The 21,238-nt window shown below is 43.5% G+C and overlaps 1 long non-coding RNA gene across 2 annotated transcripts in view; it reads right to left on the reverse strand.

Moving 5' to 3' along the window:
- LOC140908602 (uncharacterized) overlaps positions 1-21,238 on the reverse strand; it is a 139,846-nt gene that overhangs the window by 85,800 nt on the left and 32,808 nt on the right. For both annotated transcript variants that reach the window (XR_012157928.1, XR_012157927.1), the window contains exon 3: positions 2,875-3,010. This is a non-coding gene — a long non-coding RNA (uncharacterized LOC140908602). The remainder of the gene's footprint in view (positions 1-2,874; positions 3,011-21,238) is intronic.

Here is a 21,238-nt window from a genome sequence, read left to right on the forward strand (position 1 = left end):
AAGATGCAGGGCTCTTCTTTTGATCAACCATGTTAACAGGCATGGGAATCTTGAGTAAAGCTGCACAGTAACTCTGAGCATTCTCTGTGGCAGGTACAATTTAACTCCACCAGGATATAATGGTGTGAGTCTCTCATCAGAGGATTACTAGAAATAGGTAGACTTGGAGATAAAGTTAGGGATGAGTTTTATGATCTATTGTTAATGACCAACAAATCCAAACTCTAGGAAGGGGGTAAGTTTGGACCTTAGATTTTTATAGGCCACAGACAGTAGGCTTTCCTACTGTTTTCTATACACTGTGGAGAGACTGCACACATAAGGTCTATTGTCACTTTATTATTATTATCATTCACTACAACTTGCCATCATACAGGTTCTGCCCTTGGTTACTTACATTTCCACTATGTCAATATATTTGAAACTAGTCCCTGGAGGAGGCTGTGCTGAGTGGGCATGGTCTGTAAACATAGCACTGTCCCTTATGACTCACGCAGCTGCCACCAAATCTTCCACCTTTGACACCGATTAATTGGGGACTAGCTGAGGCACAGTAGTATAGTTTAAATACTGAAGACTGAGTATGGCCTAATGAGACTTAAATGCTTGTAGTAGGGCTGAAGAGAGAAATTCACTAGAGGGTCAGGTGAGCCATCTGTTGGCTGGGGTTTTATTGCCAAGGTTTTGGTTTAAAACCCAGACTGACACCAGTTTGGCAAAAATCTCTAGCTATATTTCTTCCATACAGTGTAAGAAGTAGTAAGCTCAAAAATATAAAAGTAAAGTAGTTTCTGTTTTTCCCCAGAGCTCTCTATCTTTGGCCAGCACAACCTTTGTATTTGTCTCTCTTCTGAAAGCAACACAACCTTCTCTGAAGAGATTGAGGCTAAAGTCAGGCCTACACTTGGAAGGCTTTGTCAGTATAGCTATACAGGTATACTATACCGGCAAAGCACTCCTAGCGTGGACACAGCTTATACAGGCAAAACTCCATTTTTTCTGGCACAGCTTATTCCATCCTCACCCAGTGATATAAGTTAGTACATTAGGAGCTTTTGCCGGCACAGCTATGTCCATCATGAATTACACCTCATCACACCCTTGACCGACATAGCTAGGTCTTCCGAAGTTTGTAATATAGACCTGGCCTAAACAGGCTGAGATCCACCTAATTTACCTCTAGCTGGAAGTACACTCTGCATGGCCTCTCCAACCAGGCTGGACATTAACTCCTGAAATTCCAGGCTATTGTCTAACCCAGGGATCTCAAACTCAAATTACCATGAGGGCCACATGAAGACTAGTACATTGGTCTGAGGGCCGCATCACTGACACCTTTACATATAAAAATACAAAAGCCCGCCCCCACCTCTGCCCCCATTCCAAACCCTTCCCCAAAGTCCCCACCCCAACTCCACCTCGTCCCTGCCCCTATTCCAATCCCTTCCCCAAATCCCTGCCCCTGCCTGCCTCTTCTCCGCCTCCTCCCCTGAGTCTATGGCTCCCCGCTCCTCCCGCCTCCCTCTTGGAAAGTGCTAAGTGCCGCCAAACAGCTGTTTTGCAGCAGGAAGCACCTGGAGGTAGGCAGAGGAGTGGGAACACGGCGTGCTGTGGGGGAGGGAGGGCAGGTGAGGGGAGCTTGGCGGCAGCAGGAAATAACTCCAGGGGGTGGGGAGCTTGGTGGGCCGCAGCAAATAACTCCATGGGCTGCATGCAGCCCTGGGGGCCGCGTGTTTGAGACCCGTGGTCTAACCCAACAGAGCCTCTTCATAGGACCAGAAGCTTCAGAGTCCCTACTGGGGGTACCCAAAGATCTGTCTTTTCTGTCACAGTGCTTTGAATGGGTACTGTAAAGTTTAATTCATGTTTGCCAAGTAGTGATTCTGGGGTGAAAAGAATCACACAACTGTCGTTAATAGGAAACAGGTTCAGAATTCTGGACAGAAATGTAGATTTGAGGGGCAATAAAAACAAACACATAAGCATTAGCAATCCCCACTACATCCGGGACTCTGTTTTTCCCCAGCCCCATCTTCCTTGCTTCTTAAAACAAATTCCATTACTTTCTTAAGTACCAATAAGACATGACAGGCAGTGTATTTCTGGGGGATTATTGCACTTCTTGTATAGTTGAAAGCCTTCGGTTTTGTTTTACAGTTTACCAAAGGCATGCAATAATCCCCCAACAATGCATTGCCGGTCATGTTTTATTGCTTAATTAAGTGAACAGGGTGAGCTCACTAGCACTATAATTAAAATTCATTACCCGTGGCCTGCTCAACTTTAGCAATAAATCCTTTAGTATATTATTTTGATTTCAGTGTCCCAACTCTCTGCTTTTCAAACGTTAACTCTTACGGTTGCAGGTCAACAACAACATATTACAGAACATATAATTGTAAATCTTAGTGCTATTTCACAGCCAATAGTCACTATACAGAGCCCACCAGTGTGGTATCTGAAAAAACATCTATGCTCTTACTTATATGCATAAAAGAGCCATGACTCCATACTGGTGATTTCTGATCCATCATGACCTGACAGCATCTTGGTGATTGGCATGTCTCTAGGCCAATCAGAAAGGTCAGACCTGGTTTCAGCATTTGATATTGCTAACACCACACTTTATGGTAACCCTAAAGCTGCAATTTGGACTGAGGAAACTCACTGTTCAAGAATGAGAAATGAACACATGCAAGGACAAACCCCAGCAAAACCCCAAACCTTTAAAATATGTTCACGGATGTATTATTGACCAGATACATATAAATAAAATATGTGTGAACAGTGTCAAGAGCTGTTGAGACTCCTAGATGAGAAAATCTTAGCAAGATCCTAACAACTTTGCCACTAAGCTTCCCTCTTTTAGCTCACCTGTTGGGCCTGCTGTCTAAAGCCACAAAGTACCTAGCTGTTGTCTCCAGTGGTGACTGTATCACACCTACTGCAAGGTCATTTGAAGGGCAGAGGACTCTCAAGCTGAAGGTCTTGGCTGGTGAGTACAGTGGCTCTAGAGAAGAGAGAAAATGTTCAGTGTCTGAATGCAGTTTATACATATTATTTAAAACCAAAAGATTTTTATTTAAAATTCAGCATAAGGGATACCATAACATCATGAAAAGATAGAAGCTCTAATTAATTAGCCATCATTACTCTGTTAGTTAGATGATAGTGTTATCTGCATCTTATTTTTGTTTAAGTACTATACACTCCTATTACCAGGGACCATAACATATTAACATTTTCACTACTGTTAGAGCATCCATTTGAGTAGGCAGAACAATATATCTATTAGAAGTAATCAATGCATTTCCTTAATGTACTGGAGCAGCATAAAAGCTGTTCAAGAACATTCAACTTTGCACAAAATCTTTCTTGGGCACTATTCTTTCTGATGATCTATATTTTACTCCGATTTTATTTGCACAATAATAAACCTCCCCATAATTGAAAGATTTTTCACAAGTTATTTACATTTTAATGAAACATGATTATTGATCACATATTTGTTAATTGACTTTGAAAATATTACATGGAACAATGATACACAAGCACAAGGACCTGGAGTATATAACCTGGGAAAACACAAGAAGCTTCATGGAAAAAAAATAATCAAGGCAGGATTTGAAAGAGGAGAAGGAAGGATATTACTGCACAGGATATAATAGCAAGGCAGAACATGAATGAATGAGTACTAGGGAAAAATCATGTGTTGACAGGAGGTCAACTAGATCAGTGGTTTTCAAACTTTTTTTCTGCTGACCCATTGAATAGAATTGTTGATGCCCGTGACCCAAAGGAGCTGGGGATGAGGGGTTTCGGGGGGGAAAGGGGCTCAGGGCTGGGGCAGAGGGTGGGGTGCAGGAGGGAGTCAAGGCTCTGGATTGGGGGTGCAGGATCCAGGGTAGGTCCAGGGATGAGGGGTTTGGTGTGCAGGAGGGGGCTTCATGTTTGGGGAGGGGGCTCAGGGCTGGGACACGGGTTTGGGGTGTGGGAGGGGGTCACAGCTCTGGGCTGGGGGTGGGGGCTTGGGGGTGGGGCTGGGGATGAGGGGTTTGGGGTACAGAAAGTGGCCAGCAGGTCTGGCTCCTAGGCGGAGGCGTGCAAGACTAAAGCCCGGAGCCCAGAGGTGAAAGTGGGCCGGTACAGGTCAGCACAGCATACCAGTAAGAAGTGGCTGCCCGTACTGGCCCGTACACAGCCAATGTTAAAGCGCTGCCATGGGGGGTGGGGTAAAAGGGGCAGCTGCACCAGAGCCCAGTGATTGAAAAGGGCCTGGGGCTCCCGGCTGCCGTTGCTACCGCAGCAGCAGCCAGAGCCCCGGGCCCTTTAAATTGCCACCGCAGCCCTGGGTGGTGCAGGTCAGGCAGTGCTGAAGGGCTGGCTGGGGGAGGCTGACACCCAGCCCTGTCCATTCCACCCAAGCACCTGCCCCTTCTGCCCGAGTCCCTACCCCTTCCGCTTAACATTGTTTCGCTTAAAGTCGCATTTTTCAGGAACATAATGTTAAGCAAGGAGTTACTGTAGAAAAAATCCAAGTTAGAAAAATAACAGTTCAGTCATAAGTCAAAAAAGCCATGTGAAAAAGGTTAATTGGTCAAGTCAGACAATTCAGAACTGCCATGTGTCAGCTTAATCCTTGGGAAGCTTATGTGCATAACTTCTAATGTTGTTTGAAGTTAGTAACTTTTATAAATATTTTGTGCACTAATGGAAGGGTTAATCCCAAACTTTATGTCTTTGTATAGTTTCATATCGTGTATATAGCTTTAGCCATAGGTGACTCAAAGAAACACTAATTTCAGACTGTCCTTATCTCTGTTCCAAATCTGTTGCAATTTCACTTTGTACACCAATGTCTTGATTACATTATTTCAGTTAATTACAACAACATTATTTAGACTGACAATCTTTGTATCACTTGACAAGTGCTTGGAGTACACAAAGAATCTACTATAAAATATTAGTTTTAGGTCCTGAGCAACACAAACTCAAAGAATGTGCTTGGAAAACTACTAAGATATGACTGAGATACAAAAAAATAATTTTATATCTTTGTCCACTGGATTTTATCATGTTAGAACATAAGAATGGCCATACTGGGTCAGACCAAAGGTCCTTCTAGCCCAGTATCCTGTCTTCTGATAGTGGCCAATGCCAGGTGCCTGAGAGGGAATGAACAGAATAGGTCATCATCAAGTGATCCATCCCCTGTTGCCCATTCTCAGCTTCTGGCAAACAGAGACTAGGGACACCATCCCTGCTCATCCTAACTAATAGCCATTGATGGACCTATCCTCCATGAACTTATCTAGTTCTTTTTTTTAACCCTGTTATAGTCTTGGCCTTCACAACATCCTCTGGCAAGGAGTTCCACAGGTTGACTGTGCGTTGTGTGAAAAAATACTTCCTTTTGTTTGTTTTAAACCTGCTCCCTATTAATTTCATTTGGTTGCCCCTAGTTTTTATGTTATGAGAAGGAGTAAATAACACTTCCTTATTTACTTTCTCCACACCAGTCATGATTTTATAGACCTCTATCATATCCCCCCTTAGTCGTCTCTTTCCCAAGCTGAGAAGTCCCAGTCTTATTAATCTCTCCTCATAGGGCAGCCATTCCATATTTCTGGAAAAGAATTAATTTAATCAATCACTTAATTTAATTAATCAATTGATTTAATTATATATAATTAAATTAATCAGTTAACACCAATTACCCCCTGTAGAGAACATCAGTTGTCATAACATAGAACACTCACAATCTTGGGCCTTATCTATCTACACAGATGTATCATAATGACTGGAATTGGAGGGGCTGTTAGTGAGGGGACACCAAGGGAACAAGAATGTGGGGAGTCAGGCTGGAGGCAACTCAGTGACATGGACAGAGCAATGCACAGGGTTTAATAAAGTTTCATTTGTTCAACTTGACCTGCATTTTAGCTTCACTCTTTGCAAATGAGCTGTGGTGGCAGCATGTGAGCTGTAAATTCTCTGTAGTGCAGCAGCTGGCAGCATGAGCCATGGAACTTGGTCTGAAGCCCCTTGGAACGCTGGATTTTTACAGACACAAACCTAGCCCAGTGATAGACCCAGTGGAAGGAGGAGCTGTAGCTGTACATAGACCTGGCCATGCAGGAGAACGATAACAGCTGGAAAGTAAAAATATTATTTTACCTTACTGGGGACAAGGCAGAGAGATCTGCACTACTCTGAAGCACACTGCTGCCTCAAGCCTTACTGCAGTCCTAGGAGCCCTGGGAACCTATTGCTCCCCAAACCAGAAGAAAACTGCAATTCTGAGGACTTGACAGACCCCCTAATTTGGGACAGGGCAACACTGGGGATAGCACCTGTGGGAGCAACTGATCCAGGAAGGTGATCTCACATTAAATAGATGCTTAGACATGTGTATGCAGTAGAAACCTTAAGAGAAAGGATGAAAGCCAGAAGAGGCACAACACACCCAGAAGTGCACAACAAAGGAGAACAAATGGAGAAAATATGACCAAGGTTCCATATCCCTAGTGAGAGGCATTTACTGTGGGAAACAGTTTGGGGGGGGGGGGAGGGAAGTGTCCTGCAGTAGGACAGCACTGCAAGGAATGTGGCACTTTGAACCTTTCTGGGACCTTCTTCAGCTCTTGCACACACTGCTAAAATGGTTCAGTCAGGCTTGTATAAAAGGGGGAAGGCTCATCAGACAGCTGCGATGACATCACAACTCCCACCTTGAGTCTGTGAGCATATCAGGTCCAGGCTGTTGAGACAGGAGACAATATAAGGGACAATATCTCTGTGTATGCAACAACGTTAATGGGGAAATGCCCTGTGTTATTTCAGGTGGATCCTTCTGCAAAATGATTCCTCAGGGTGAATTGGACTCTAACATGCCCATTACAAACAGCAGGTGCAATGTACAATGAAAGCATAATGCAGCCCATAGGAAAATGTGACCTCAGAAACCAACACAAAAAATAACAGATGGCACAAACTGAAGTTTGTTGTGGTGGATGGTAAGCACAATCCCCTTATGAGGAATACAGCCACACAAGCCATGGATCTGATCAGTGTGCAGTGTCAGAATTTAATAGCTGCAGTACAAGGAGTAAAACGGGGGGAAGTCCCATGGACAATAAAGACAACTTTAAAAGAGTGTGGGGATATTTTCAAAGGTGATAGGTGCCTTGAAGGAAAGGCTGGAAATGAAAGTCCACCCCCACAGTGGAACCTATGTGCTTATCATGACAAAAAATTCCCATGGCACTACATAATCCAGTATGCAAGGAGCTTGAAAATCTGCAGACCAGAGGTATCATAGCACTTCTAGAGGCCAGTATAGCTTTGGTAAGCAGCATGGGGTGATACAGAAGACATCAGGCAAATTACACATCTACATAGACCCAAAGCCACTGAACTGGGCATTGAAAAGATGCTACTATCCACTGCCCACAATGTCTTATGTTATCAGAATCTTTAAGATCTGTGAGGTGAGGAATGAGTTTTGGCACATAAGCCTGGACAAAGACCATCACGTTGACAACCTGAGCAACACCATTTGGTCACTACAGATGGCTGCACATGCTGATGGGCATAAACCCAGCACCAGAGATGTTCCAAAGAAGACTCACCCAAGTGCTGGAAGGACTGCCTAATTGCAGTTTCAACAGCGAAGCTGATGGATATAAAAGGAAAGGACATCCAAATGTAGGCAAGGACAGCAATATGAGTAGGATGGTCAGAAGACAAAAACCAGTTACAGTAGGGGCAGAACCATATTTTCAAATTAAAGATGAGCTGATCATTAAGGATGGAATCATATTTCAAGGACAGAAAGCTGTTGCCCCCGACTCATTATGTAAGGATGTCATACAAAAAATACATGCCTCACACTTGGACATTGACAGATGTCTTAGATGTGCTCAAGATTGTGTTTAGTGGCCAGGAAAGAATACACAACTCTGCTCCTTGATATAGGGGTGTGACTCCTGCTGGTCATGTGTTAACTCCCACCAAAAAAAAGACTCTGTTGCCACATGAGCTGCTCATCCAATCATGGGAAAAGGTAGGCATGGACTTATTTACCTTCAAGAAAAAGCAGTATTTGATTACAGTGGATTACTATTTAAATTTCTTGGAGGTCGATACCCTGCCTGAAACAGCAAGCAAATAAGTAAGGCCCTCCCAAATTCCCAGCCATGAAAAACATGTCGTGGACCATGAAGTCTGGTCTTTTGTGTGCTATTACCTGTACTATACAGATTTCATGGCAGGGTATGACCAGCATTTCTCAAACTGGGAGTCCTGACCCAAAAGAGGGTTGTTGAGAGTTTGAAAGGTTATTGGGGGGGGGACGGGGATGGTCATGGTATTGCTACCCTTATTTCTGCGCTGCCTTCAGAGCTGGGTGGCCGGAGAGCGGCGGCTGTTGGCTGGATACCCAGCTCTGAAGGCAGCACCACCACCAGCAGCAGCACAGAAGTAAGGGTAGCAGTAGTGCAACCCCCCCCCCGCAATAACCTTGAGGCCCCCCAACTCGTTTTTGGGACCCCTTATAATTACAATACTGTGAAATTTCAGACTTAAATTTCTGAAATCATGAAATGTACGATTTAAAAAATCCTATGACTGTGAAATTGACCAAAATGGACCATGAATTTGGTAGGGCCCTACAAATCAGTGATTGGCAAACTGAAGGCCCACTTTGCGAGAGATGGCACTCTGGACACTGTATTCATTAACAAAAGACCCCAATTTGCCTTGTGGGAATTCAAGAAATTTGTTTGTAAATGGGAATTTGACAAACACATTTCATCCCCATCATACCCACAGAGTAATGGTAAGGTGGAATCAGCCGTGAAAACAACTAAGACTGTTTCACAAGGCTGTTTCTTCTGGTTCAGACTCCTTGTGAGCAGTTTTGGCAAACTGGCACACCACATCACACGGGTGCCAAAACAGTCCGGCATAGACACTGATGGGACAAAGGACCAAAATCTTGCTATCAATGAGGGGGAGACCTATTGCAGCCTGAAGAATAGTAACACTGCTGAGAGGAGACTGCCAACAATCAATAAGAGAGGTAGGCACTAGAGTACAACAGGTCAACCAGGGACCCAATGGCCCTGGAGACAAACACTCCTGTGAGGATCCAGCTGTTAGAGAGAGACCAGAAGGAGTGGACTAAAGGAATAGTGAGGGGTACAGTGGCAACCATGTAATATGCAGTGATTATGCAAGAGGGACTAGTGATCCAAAAGAACAGTAGACACTACATTTACAAACCAGCAGACACAACACCCAGCGAGAGCCTACAGAGATCATCACAGAACAGAGAGACAGCACTGTCTGGACACCAACTCCACAGGGAAGGAGGAGACTCCACAGAGAGATCATTTGCTAGAGTGGAGACAGATAGGTCACTTGCAATGTGGTCAACTGTTGAGGCTATGTGCTACCAACCTCTGGCTGAGGGAACATGGAGTAGGGGTCTGGGAATCAATTATTTGTTTTTAATGTTTATATTAAAAATGTGTTTATTAACTAAGGAAGATGTACATGATCAGTGGAACTGGACTCAGAGGGCAGATGTTCCCTGGAACGGCTGTTATTGATAGGACACCAGGAAAACAGGGAATGTGGGGAGATTGGCTCAAAGCATCTCATCTGCATGGATAGAACAGTGTACAGGGTTTAATAAAGTTTAACTTGTTCAACTTAATCTGCATTCAGCTTCACTCTTTGCAAATGAAACAGGGAAGTTTTTTCAGTGCATCTTTCTAGCCATCGGATCTTAATGTGCACGACACTACTATTGCTAGTACTAAAAGACCTCATAGGTCTTAGAAAATTTGCCTCCTCACACAAAGTCTCTGATAAGCACTGTTCATGAGACCTTTGGTGAACATACTACATACAAATTTTAGTATTTTCCCTGGCTGCCAATAATTCATACAGACTTGGACCCCAATTTTTGAAAGCCTTACACATATCCTTAATTTCAAACCCGTAAATAGTTCCTTTAAGCTCAATGGGACTGCTTACATGCTAGAGTTAAGCATATGAATAAATCTTTGTAGAATCAGAGCCTTGATTTGTTAACATATAAGGTTTAACTGGACTGAGAGCCAATGATCTGAAGCACCTGAATTCATTTGATTGTCCTTCCAAGTAGGTATCCAAGTGCTTCTTCAAACTGAACTTGATGGTAACATCAGGACATCTTAAGCTAGAAAACAACCATGCTTTTCCAGTAGCAGCCTCAAGGATACCACTGGAGGTAAATATACTACCAATAGAGATCCACCTTCATCATGTCTTCCCAGTCTTAAAAAAAAAACATTACAGACTACTGTTTAATGTAGGTGCTATGGTGATACAGGAATGACCGGTATTTTCTAGGGCTGTCAATTAATCGCAGTTAACTCACGCAATTAACTCAAAAAAATTAATCACGATTAAAAAAATTAATCACAGTTTTAATTGCTCTGTTAAGTAGTAGAATACCAATTGAAATTTATTAAATATTTTGGATGTTTTTATACATTTTCATATATATTGTATTCTGTGTTGTAATTGAAATCAAAGTATATATTATTTTTGATTACCAATATTTGCACTGTAAAAATGATAAAAGTGAGATATACTATTTTTCAATTCACCTCATACAAGTACTGTAGTGCAATCTCTTTTTCGTGAAAGTGCAACTCACAGATGTAGATTTTTTTTTGTTACATAACTGCACTCAAAAACAAAACAATGTAAAACTTCAGCGCCTACAAGTCCTCTCAATCCTACTTCTTGTTCAGCCAATCGCTAAGACAAAGAAGTTTGTTTAAATTTACAGGAGATAATACTGCCCTCTTCTTATTTACCAGAAAGTGAGAACAGGCATTTGCATGGCACTTTTGTAGCCGGCACTGCAAGGTATTTACATGCTAGATATGCTAAACATTCGTATGCCCCTTCATGCTTCGGTCACCATTCCAGAGGACATGCTTCCATGCTGATGACGCTCTTTAAAAAATAATGCATTAATTAAAATTTTGATTGAACACCTTGGGGGAGACTTGTATGTTCCCTGCTCTGTTTTACCTGCATTCTGCCATATATTTCATGTTATAGCAGTCTTGGATGATGACCCAGCACACGTTGTTCATTTTAAGAACACTTTCATTGCAGATTTCAGAAACGCAAAGAAGGTACAAATGTGATATTTCTAAAGATAGGTACAGCACTCGACCCAAGGTTTAAGAATCTGGAGTCCCTTCCAAAATCTGAGAGGGATGAAGTGTGGAGCATGCTTTCAGAAGTCTTAAAAGAGCAACACTCTGATGCAGAAACTACAGAACCCGAACCACCAAAAAAGAAAAATCAACCTTTTGCTGGTGGCATCTGACTCAAATAATGAAAAGGAACATGTGTCAGTCCACACCACTTTGGATTGTTATCGAGCAGAATCCGTCATCAGAATGGATGCATGTCCCCTGGAATGGTGGTTCTCACTTTCTGGGGATGTAAACAAATGCCTGTTCTCACTTTCTGGTGATGTAAACAAGAAGCGGGCAGCATTATCTCCTGCAAATGTAACTAAACTTGTTTATCCGAGTGATTGCCTGAACAAGAAGAAGGATTGAGTGGACTGGCAGGCTCTAAAATTTTACATTGTTTTATTTTTGAATGCAGTTTTTTGTACATAATTCTACATTTGTAAGTTCAACTTTCATGATGAAGAGACTGTACTACAGTACTGGTATTAGGTGAATTGAAAAATACTATTTCTTCTGGTTTTTTTACTGTGCAAATACTTGTAATCAAAAATAAATATAAAATGAGTACTGTATACTTTGTGTTCTGTGTTGTAATTGAAATCAATATATTTGAAAATGTAGAAAGAATCCAAAATATTTAAATAAATGGTATTCTATTATTAACAGGGCGATTAATCGCACTATTAATTTTTTTAATCTCACGATTAATTTTTTTAATCGCTTGACAGCCCTTGCATTTTCATTCTGTTCATTTTTAGGGTCTCTTATCTGTATCCTACTCAGCAAGTCCCCAGAAAATGTGAATGCTTCATAGGAAGGTTTCAATCCTGCTTCTATTGAAGCCAATGGTAATTCTCCTATTTATTTTGATGGGACCACAATCAAGATTTAAATATTATTAAAGAAAGTTCTAAGTAACTAGAACTACAAATTAGCTACATGACTAGAAATGGTTTTAATAGAAATTACTGGTAACAGAAACAAATTACAGTGTGAAAAATTACTGTGAAGTATGGCACCTAAGTTATTTTTCAACATTAGCTAACTTGTTTAATACCACTGGAGGACATAATTATATTAAGACAATTAATTTGAAAAAGCTGATGTCTAAGAATGCTTGAATGATCAGTATTTAATACTCTCTGCTTGTCTCTATTATTCCATTGATATCCTCTGGATATTTTTGATGATTCAAGCATTTAACATCTTCACCCTTAATAATGTATTTTATAATAATTGTACCCTTCTAAGAAGTATTTTCTCCTCTCAGTGACAGCATATATTATAGTTCGCATTAAGCCTCCCCCCTCACCCCCCAAGAGGAGTATACACACTAACAATGTGCTTAACTTTATGTTTGAATAATCCCATTAAAATCAAAAAGTTAGGTTCTAATCCTACAAACACACAAATGTTTAAAAGTGAATTATGGTGCCTGCTGGTCATATTATAATATTAATTGCAGTTATATAACACTTGCATAACACCTCTAAGATATGGCCTTTCCTATCCATCCACACAGCTAAAACCCATTCAAGCTTTAATCATCTCCTGGTTGGATTACTGCAACATTCTTCCTTCTGGCCTTGACAAATGCCATCTTGTCTCACTCACATCCATTCTGAATACTTCTTCTGCTAAGATAATTTTCCCAACCTGTTGCTTTCCACGTTACCCCTCTCTTTGAATCCCTCCACTGAATCCCCCTGCTCTATTGCATCAAACACAAACTGCTTGCCTTCCCTTTCATGGCCCTTCATACCCAATTCCCATCCTACCGATCATCTCTCATTCACTATCGAGCTGATTGGCTCACGATGCCGGACTCTACCACCCACTCATTAAATTTTCAGACACTTTCATGCTTTCTCCCATGCTGCCCACATGTTCAGTAGCGGCTCCTTGTAAACATCCACAAAGCTACCTCATTATACTCCTCCAAATAGCTCCTCAAAGCTCTTCTTTGCCATGTTGCCTACAAAAGCTTGACAATAGTTAGGCTGCTTATGTGCAGAGATGCTGCCTGGCATGCTGACCAATACTGTCTCATTGTTTACTTGTACTCCCCCATCTGTTGTCTCTTGTTTTATACTTAGATTGTATGCCCCTGGGGGCAGGGACCATCTTTTTGCTTTGTGTTTGTACAGCAGAATCAGGTCCAACCTGTGTTCCATGACTAATGCCCCTAGGTGCTACAAAAATACAAATAATAAATGATAATATCTGTCACCTAAGAATCTCCAAGCACTTTATAAATATTAACTATCTAAATCAGGGGTCTCAAACATGCAGCCAGCGGAGCTATTTGCTGCATCCCACCAAGCTCCCCATGCCCCTCCCCCCGTTATTTCCTATGGCCGCCAAGCTCCCCTCCCCCACCATCCCCCTGAGCGCCTTGTCCCCGCTCCTCTACCTACCTCCAGGCGCTTCCCGCTGCCAAACAGCTGTTTGGCGGCACTTAGCAGTTTCCAGGAGGGAGGGGGGAGGAGGGGAAGCCACGTGCTCAGGGGAGGAGGCGGAGAAGAGGCAGGGCAGGAGCGGGGATTTGGGGAAGAGGTTGGAATGGGGGCAGGAAAGGGGTGGGAAAAGGCAGGGCATGGGCGGGGCTTCATGGAAGGGGTGGTGTGGGGGCACGGCCAGAGGCAGCGCGGCGGGGCAGTGTCAGTGATGTGGCCCTCAGGCCAATGTATTAGTCTTCATGCGGCCCTCCTGGTAATTTGAGTTTGAGATCCCTGATCTAAATGGTCATTCATGCTCCTATTGAAGTCTCCAACTGACTTCAATGAGAGCAGGAACAAGCCCTAAGCTTTGTAATACCTTTAAAGTAGGTAAGGAAGTTGTATTCATTTTAGAGACTGACTTGTTCAAGGTCACACCATGAATAGGAAGCAAAGCTATGAACAGAACCCAGTAGTTCTGACTGAGTGCCTTCCCTGAACCCCAAGACTATATTTCCATGGAAGTAAGTGTAACTTAACATTAGGGCCATGAAATAAACCAGAAAGAAGCAGCTGCTCAGAAAGACATACACTAGCACTGCTCCAGTATGTGACTTTTTCCATCTCTCCAAAAATAACAAACAAAACTGGCTGGCCTTCTTGGGATACTCTTCTCAACTGGCTACAATTGTCCTTCAAGTAGCACTCACAGTGAGGGTGCTATATCTCCCTTTCTCTCTGAAATCTATTTTATTTATTGGCTTTTTCACTTATCGCTTTTAAACTTGCAAACATGTTTTTATGATTCATTTTGAGAGTTGGAAAGAGCTTGTGTATGTGTGTTGTGTAGGGGAAAATATTAGAATCCAGTATTAGAATAGTCTCTAGTAAAGGTATCTGGCTGCTTTTTAAAAGGAAACTCTTAATGGAACTAATCCATTGACTAAGCTTTGTAATTTCATAGTGGCCTTCTCCTCTTCCTCACACTGGAGTGGTTAAATTGTGGCATTAATTATTGCTGCTGCTGCTGCTGCTGCTGGTGATGGTGAGGTAGCTATGAATTATTATTTAAAACCCTATGAATCATGCTTATAATGGAATAATGTTTTAATCAGTCCAGGGGACAACTGCAGGGCATTGGCAACGAAAGAGGAAAACACAATAATAAGGATAATTTAAAAGGTTAAAATGTAGAAATAGCTTTGTGAGAGCATGCTGGAAGCTCTGTTGTGCTACTCCATGCAAAGTTAACAACACAATTCGAATATGTACTTTTAACTCAAGAAATCTCAAGATAAAAATCTAGAAAGAAGAAGTGTAGTCTCATGATTAGGGATTCACATATTATTCAGGTTCCTATTCCCAGCCCTAGCACTCACTTGCTACGTAACGCTTTCTGTGCTTCAGTTTCCTAATCTTTAAAACAGAGACAATATTACTTTGAGCAGGTGCCTATCCCACCCTGCTCTACAGCATAGTCCAATCAATATAACTCACTCCTTCTTGATCTTTTACTTTATTAACAATAAAATGAATTACAATTAAATAAAACAGTAGAGGTAAGGTAAAGGTCAGCTCAGAAATTCTACGCAGTATTTATACATTTCCTACCTCTCAATTTAGTCACTCTTAATGCACACCTCAATCACTCCTAGCCCCAGAGTGTCACTCCCCTCTTCTTTAATCCTAGGTAGGGTAATGAGCCAACTGCCTTGGCAAATAAACATAAATCACTTAACTATTTCACTAGGAATCAACACCTGCCAATGGGGCTATTTCATGCAAACAGTGCCAGCCTAAACAGTACTGTAACTCCTCACTTAAAGTCGTCCTGGTTAAAGTTGTTTCATTGATCAATTAGAGAACATGCTTGTTTAAAGTTGTGCAATGCTCCCTTATAACATTGTTTGGCAGCCGCCTGCTTTGTCCACTGGTTGCAGAAAGAGCAGCCATTGGAGGGAGCTGGTGGGGACTTAGAACCAGGGTGGACCGGCAGTCTCCCTTATCAGCTACCTGCTCCCCTAAGTTTTCTGTGCGGCAGCCACCCAGCAGGCTATCAATTGTCAGCAGTTCAGCTGTCCCTCCCTGTAGCCAGACAGCCAGCCCCCACCCCCTCAGACCAGCATTGCTGGAAACACAGGAGGAAGCAGGAATAGGGCACTTAACATATATTCCAGCACAGCCTTTGATGCTGTGAAAGCACAGGTGTGCTGCTACAATGTGCCTCTGGGAACAGATACGACGATTAAGTTCACAGCAGGCAGAGGCCCTGTGACAGACATGGCTCTTAGCCCCAACTAAATAGCATGATGCACACACACCAACATCCTAGGTGGGAAAATATTTACCCTGATAAAAGAAATGTCCAGTAGTCGAAACTTATTGTTTCTCTCCTTTGCAAGTGTAAACTACTCTTGTGAAAGCTGGCGTCGCCCAGACAGACCAGCCTCAATTTGGCATAAGAAAGGAGAAAGAGAATAAAGGAGTACAGAGGTATAAGTAGGGGACCTACAGCACCATGATTTTTGAGTGCTTTTCACTATCTATCTGCTGGTCAGATAAGTGACAGCCTCCCAAGGCTTCTGCAGCTAAGAGGGTCCCTACGCCTTGTCCCTTATTCGTCTTTCCGCGGAATTGAGTGACCGATCCTGGCTTGGCACCGCTGGAATCGAGAGATGCAAGGAGGGTAAGAAGCACCCACACCTGATCTCCTATCTTTAGTGTACACATATTTTGAAATAGAGCTCTATACTTTGTTTTCTTTCTTTGGGATTGTGGCTTCAGTTTTGTAACTTGTTTGTGTGTGTAACATCTCTACATTTAAATAAGTAGGCACTAGCAATTTTGTAACCACATGATTAGAATCTAGCTTAATAAATTTTGGTAACCATTTATGCATAAGCCTGACTTGTTTTCTCTGGTTTACTGTAAAGCAGCCAACACAATTAAAGAACCTCAGCCGTTTTGGCTCTAAAGCCTGGCCATTAGGTGAGAGTACTAAGAGCCTAGCGTTGAGTTGTGCCGCCTCCACGGGGCAAACTCTTGGGGCACCTGTCAGTCAATCCTGGCTGCCCGCTGCGAAGGAGCTCTGAGCTCTAGCAGTTAAAGTCACGGGTGTGGAGAGGCTCTTAGTGCTGCCATTGGGGCACCTGTCAGTCAGTATTGACTGCCCGCTGCGAAGGAGCTCTGAGCTCTAGCAGTTAAAGTCACGGGTGGTTAGGACCTTGGGGCATCCGTCAGCCTAGCCCGGGCTGCCTGCCGCGAAGGGACAGTGCGTCCTAGCGGTTAAAGTCACGGATGGTATAAACGGGCATAGCTGGCACCTCACCAAACATCCTTGGCCGTCGGCTAACAGAAATTGGCGTCACGAACAGGATTGTGATATAGGCTGCACTACAGTAACACAATGAAACCAGTCATGATAAACACCACAGAATTCCCTGAGCTAGAGAAAAGTTTGACCCAAGAGGGATGGGGAAATCCTCTGTGGAGCAAAGAACTGCTGGAGAAATATTGGGGAAAACCAGCAGAGATCTGGCAGCATTTCTGTAACTGGAGAACTGCCTGCAAGATGAAGAAAGGGAAAGGAAAAGGTGCTTGTATATGGCTGCTTACTAACGTTTGGCAAGCTGCCTGTAAGGATTATCATGGTCTGGCAATAGAATTTAATAGGCTACAACAGGAAAGGGACACACTGCGCAAGGAATGCCAGAATTTAGATACCAGAGTAAGAATACTGAATAGGGATATGGAACATCTTCAGAAAAGATTACTTCCCTTAATTGAGAAAGAAGGGATAGAACGAAGGGAAAAGCTGGAGACTAAAACACGCAGTATCAACCGGGCTAAAGTTGAGACTGCTCTCTGGCTAGACCCTGAGGAATGGGATGGAGACATTTGGGATTCAGCAAATGAGTCCCCCTCCTCTGAGGAGGAAGGTCCCTCTGTAAAATTAAGACCAGCTATCACACATCACAAATCAGAAGAACATGAGGAAAATTTGAGTGGGGCAGAGCTGGATGAAGAAGGGGATGACAATTATCCATCCACCTCTTCAAAAACAAAGAAGGGAGGTAAAAAGGGAAAAGAGAGTAAAGCTCCAACACACTTTACCAAAATTACCACCCGCCAATATACTCCCATGGAGTTAAAAACAATCCAGGGAGATTTTGCTAAAAAGCCTGAGGAAGGTATAATAGAGTGGCTGGTCCGCCTCTGGGACACTGGGGGTGGACATATACGCCTGACAGCCCAAGAAACTGAGCGCCTTAACTTAGGTGCAGGAATATTCCTGGAACACTCAGAGGGGAACACCCCTAAAACACTTTGGTCTCTGGCTTGTCGATGGGCAAGAGGAATTTACCCAGCAGACCGAGATGAACCCACAGTAATGCACTGGACCAACATAGATGAGGTAAAAACAGCTCTATTAACTGTGGCTGTCATTAGCATGCTTGGCCAAAACCCTCAAGAGTTAGCCTATGAAAGCCCATGGGAGGGTCAGGTAGATGTAGATGATCTCAGACCCCTGCTTAAGGGAGTTCCGAGTAACCACAGGGCTATGGCACTGTCCCTTAGATCAGAAGCTGCAGCACATAACAGTACCTTTCGGGCACTGCTAAACCTTCTGGTGTCATACTTTAGAGAATTCGGAGACATCAGAGCACTGACAGGCAAAGCTAAGATGCGTTCCCTTCAGGGAAACAAGGGGGCACCATCTAAAGGACATAAAAACAAGCGAGAGCCAACCCAGGAGGAAAAGGAGCTTAGAGCCAAGTTGTGGAGACAATGTCTGGCTTTAGGTTATCCCAGAGATGTGATAAATGGACTGCCCACAGAGCGGCTAAAATTATTAACCACCTTTAAAAGAGCTGACTGGGAGACAACTAATGCTACTCCCGGTGCACCTCTGCAGCTCTCTCCTCTTTCCCCACCTGCAGACACCCGGTATACTCCATTGCTGCAGCAACTGCAAGAGTTACCAGAGCAGGGAAACTAGCTTGCGGGGGTCAATCTCCTCTCCTAATAAACCAGCTTAAATCCAAAGAGGAGAAAACAACAGCAAAAGACCCCCGGATACATGTAACTGTAAATGACAAACACATTATTCCTTTCTTAATAAACACAGGGGCTCAAATGTCCATGATTAAGCGAGAAAGTTTTCAGGGCTCGCCACCTACTGGCGGAAAACAGGTACTTGTTACAGGGGTAAATGGCAGTACCATAACTTACCCATTAGTTAAGATAAAACTGGATATCCCCTTGCAACCCCACCATCAGCCCCGAAAATATGAGGTGATTTTGGGCAATGCCAACATACTGGGCATGGACGTTTTAAGAGGAAAGAAGGGAAGGATTAATGGGGAAAGATGGGCTTTTGGAGTCAGTTCTGTTCCTCATGCCACCCACCTGGAAGAGGAAAGCCCTCCCCACTATTCTGTAAACTTACTTAGCAGCGCGCCTGCTCTCCCGCCCTCAACAGTAACAAACACAAAGCAGTATAATGTCCCAGCTGAGGCCATAAGCCCTGTTACTGACCTGATCAAAGATTTGGAACAGCGAGGAATTTTAATTCGTACCCACTCTCGCTTTAATTCTCCTGTGTGGCCCATCAAGAAACCAAATGGCAAATGGAGACTTACTATAGACTATAGGAAGCTAAACAGTAACACTGGACCATTAACTGCAGCAGTCCCTAGCATAACAGATATTGTAAACACCATACAAACCTGGGATAAACCCTGGCTAGCAGTATTAGATGTAAAGGACATGTTCTTCATGGTCCCTTTGCAACCAGCTGACCAGGAAAGATTTGCTTTTACTTGGAAAGGTGTACAATACACTTTTACCCGAATGCCACAAGGGTTTAAACACTCACCCACTATTTGCCATGGGGCACTGGCAAAGGTCCTAGATGACCTTATCCTGCCACCCAATGTACAAACTGTGCAATACATTGATGACATCTTAATAGGTGGGAAAACCTCAGAAGAGGTACAGGAGGCTATGAATCAAATCAAAGGAGCACTAGAAGCCCTTAATTTAGAGTTACCAGCTGAGAAATGCCAAGGTCCCTCCCAAGAGATAAAATTCTTAGGTACTGTATGGATGGGAGGTAGGAGGTCTGTGCCTAATGATACTGTGCAAGAGCTAAATCAGGCACCCTCCCCTGAAAGTAAAGATCAATTGAGACAGATTTTGGGAACCCTGGGGTTTTGGAGAAAACATGTACCTGGCTTTGCCATTATCGCCAGACCATTGTACAATTTGTTAAAGAAAAGTGCTGCCTGGGAATGGGCTCCTGCCCATGAGGAAGCCCTCAGGCAACTGATAGGGGAGATACACACCTATCAGGCTCTGGGTCCCATACATCCTGAAGCCCCATTCCATTTGTACCTAACTGTGGGAGCCACTGGAATGTCTTATGCTCTCTGGCAAGACAGTGACACTGCTCCCAGACGACCAATTCAGTTTGGTTCCACGTCATGGCAAGGGTCACAGGCTAACTACACACCTTATGAGAAGGTGCTTCTGGCAGCTTACACAGCCTTGAGAGAAACTGAGGAATTAACTCAGGATAAGGACATCACAATTCACACTCCTCTTCCAATCATTAAACCTATATTGGAAGGGAAAGAGTTACCACCTGGTGTAGCACAAAAGATGACTATCCAAAGATGGGCACTTTACATACACCACAGGGTAAGGAGTGCAGACACTGCACAAAACCCCACTATGATTCAGGAATCCCTATGGAAAGTAGGAATGCCTGATGAATACCGCCTACCTCCACAGCAGTCTCCCATTAAGGATGCTGCCCCATTTGATCCTTCTAAGCCTGAGGGAGTATGGTTCACTGATGGCAGTGCCAGGCTGGTCAAAGGAAAATGGAAGGGAAAAGCTGCAGCAGTGCCTGCAGACACCTCTGCAGCACCCCTAACTGCTGGAATTGATGGGTCAGCACAACTTGCAGAATTAGCTGCAATTAAACTGGCCTGTGAAGCAGGAGCCACCGCAATATATACGGACTCCTATGCGGTATGGGCAGGTGCCACTCAGTGGATCACTAACTGGAAAAATAACCACTGGGAAATAGGAGGTAAACCAGTCTGGGGACTGGAATACTGGAAGTGGTTATATCAGCATGCCCTGCAACAACCCCTGGCTATAGGACATGTCTCAGCTCATCAGAGGAATAATACCCCAGCTGCACAGTTAAACAATTTAGCCGATGCAGCTGCCCAGCTCTTTACCACACAAGTAGAATGGGAACGCTTATATTCATGGTTACATGATAATTTAGGACACACAGGAAGTGATGAGTTAGTGCGGCAAGCACATATCAGGGGGTGGCCTATCACCCACAGACAGGCTAGAGACCTGGTGCAAGCCTGCGCTATTTGTGCTGAGACTAGAAAACATATAGCAGAAGGACAAAGGTTTGCCAGGCTAAGAGATGGAAAAACACTATGGGCAACCTGGCAGGTCGACTATGTCGGACCACTGCCCACTACAAGGCAGAGGTGGAAA

The sequence above is a fragment of the Lepidochelys kempii genome, chromosome 3 (assembly GCF_965140285.1).
Source record: "Lepidochelys kempii isolate rLepKem1 chromosome 3, rLepKem1.hap1, whole genome shotgun sequence".
NCBI lineage: Eukaryota > Metazoa > Chordata > Testudines > Cheloniidae > Lepidochelys > Lepidochelys kempii.